The sequence below is a fragment of the Octopus bimaculoides genome, chromosome 9 (genome assembly GCF_001194135.2).
Source record: "Octopus bimaculoides isolate UCB-OBI-ISO-001 chromosome 9, ASM119413v2, whole genome shotgun sequence".
In the NCBI taxonomy this organism is placed as follows: domain Eukaryota; kingdom Metazoa; phylum Mollusca; class Cephalopoda; order Octopoda; family Octopodidae; genus Octopus; species Octopus bimaculoides.
In genome coordinates, this window is record NC_068989.1 from 48,212,025 (window position 1) to 48,214,635 (window position 2,611).

A 2,611-nucleotide genomic window follows, 5' to 3' on the forward strand; every position below is an offset into this window, starting at 1 on the left:
GTCTCCATTTTGGAAGAGAATGTGCGCGCGCATGTGAGTGAGTGAGTGAGTATGTGTGTGCGTGCGTTTGTGTGTGTGAGAGAGAGAGAGAGAGAGAGAGAGAGAGAGAGAGAGAGAGAGAGTATTTGAATTTGTATGAAGGTATGTGGATGTAAGTATCCACGACAGGCTTTCACGCGGTCTCCGCCTTGGAAATTCTTTCACAAAGCATTGGTCGGTTCAAGTCTATAGCAGGAAACATTTGCCCAAGGGGCTGAGATGCGACATTGAAGTCGAAACCACTTGGTTTGCGACTCGAAGTTTTTAACCACTTTTTAGCTATGCCTGCGACTCGTTAGTATCGAATAATTCATGCTTATATATATGTATTTGCTTACTCTTAGAATTATAGGAAGACAATTTGCTGCAAATAATTACCTCTCTTAGAACTAGTTATGATGTCACGCTCTTTCACTATGAATCATTATTCACGCACAAGCAGAATCGAAAACAAAACAAAACAAAATAGAAAAGAGAGCACATTAGGTGTATTAATATCTTACATGATGTCAACGAATTTACTGACAAGTATTAAACTAAGAAATTGTAAGTCCTGTCCTTCACAGCTTTGCTTCCTACTTTCAATCCGCAATCCTGTGTTCCCCGTTGATTAAGATGTGGCTGAAAGAGCGTTTGTTTGGCTTTTCATTCATTTCTTTCTTTTAGTTTCTTCTTTCTTTTCCTTTATATACATTTTTTTTTCTTGTTTGCTCCAGCACTCAGTTCAGAATAGGTTGTACCATGTTATAAACTGTTTCTAATAATGATATATCGATCGTTTGTCTGATATTGGAGTTTTAATTAAAGCCCCCATCGCAACTATGGGTAGCGTTCTGGTTCATTTCCTGCGTCTGACACGTTCCGTATATCTGATCTGATAGTGGCTGGGTGTTGTAGCTTAGTCACCTTTGTATTTGTGTATCTTGAAGGACAAACAACCATCTTTGCCGTATGCATAAGCGCGATATTAAATATACCAGCTTTTGTAAACAACCGAACAGTAATATATGCATGCATACGTATACATACATACATGCATACATACATACATATATACATGAGTGCATATATATATGCAGGCATATGAATATTATATATATGTGTGTGTGTGTGTGTGTGTGTGTGTGTGTGTGTGTGTGTGTGTGTGTGTGTATTATATTACATACACATACATATATATACGTATATATTTATATATATACATATATATATATACATATTTACGCACGCATATACATACATATATATATAAATACATACATACATGCATGTATGCATACATACATACATACATACATACATGCATACATACATACATACATACATACATACACACATACATATATACATACATACATACATCGTATGGATTTCTTCATATAAATGAAATCGATGCGATGTAAATAAAACACATCTTGCTTCCGTTATGCAGTTTCTTAATTTATTCTTGATAATAAAAGTTGCTAGAAAGTGCTGAGCTGTCAAGATCTTATCGCATTGGACAAAATGTTATGTAATATTTCTTTCACTTTTACGTTCTGAGTTCAAATTCCACCGAGGCCGACTTTGCCTATTATCCTTTCGGGTCGATGAAATAAGTACCAATCGACTAGCCCCTTCACCCAAATTTCAGGCCGTCTTCCTTTAGTAGAAAAGATTGATGTTGTCACTGTTGTCGTCACCTGCGGCGGCAGCGGCTCGGCGGCAGCGGCTCGGCGGCAGCGGCTCGGTGGCGGGAAAGAGGATTAACAGCATTTCGTCTGTCTTCACGTTCTGAGTTCATATTCCGCTGAGGTCCATTTTGCCTTTCATTCTTTCTGAGATAAATAGCAGTTGAGGATTGGGGTCGATGTAATCGACTTAACCCTTTTTCCCAAAATTACTAGTCTTGTGCCAAAATTTGAAACCCTTACTATCATCATCATCATAATTTGCTGTTATTATTATTATTATTAACCACCAAGACCCTAACCCTCACTTAAATGTTGTTCTCAGCATTTTTATGTAAATTGGAGGACAGCACTAATGGAGTAGGGCTTGTACCCTTGGTACTCAGGGTAACCCTGGACTTTCAGGGTTCCTTGACTGGTCCTAATTGGAGGTTCTCCAGTATCATCCATGTTTTTATATATTATTATATACCATGTATACTTCTATCCCATTTCGCCACCTCGCCTTTTTTCTTCGTCTTTCTTCTACACAAATAGTATACTGTCCGTGTAATGTCCAGCCATCTGATGCCCTTGTAACATATAAAAGATAACAGCAGCATCCTCATCCTCATTATTATGATTGCTGTTGTTGTTGTTGTTATTGTTATTGTTATTATTATTATTATTATTATTGTTGTTGTTGTTCAGTAGTTTTATTTTTATAACGTGCTTTCACTTCACTACCGAGCGCAGCTCTGTGCGCCTTGGGTATGCTGTGGTGCTCTTATGTTTACTGTATTGAAAGTGTTTTGCGTAGAATGTGTGCAGTACCCAGTAGTGCAATTTTCTGTATGTTATATATATTTGTAAGTCCTGGTAATTTTGTTATGTATTTGTCTGAATATTTTTTTATTATACCT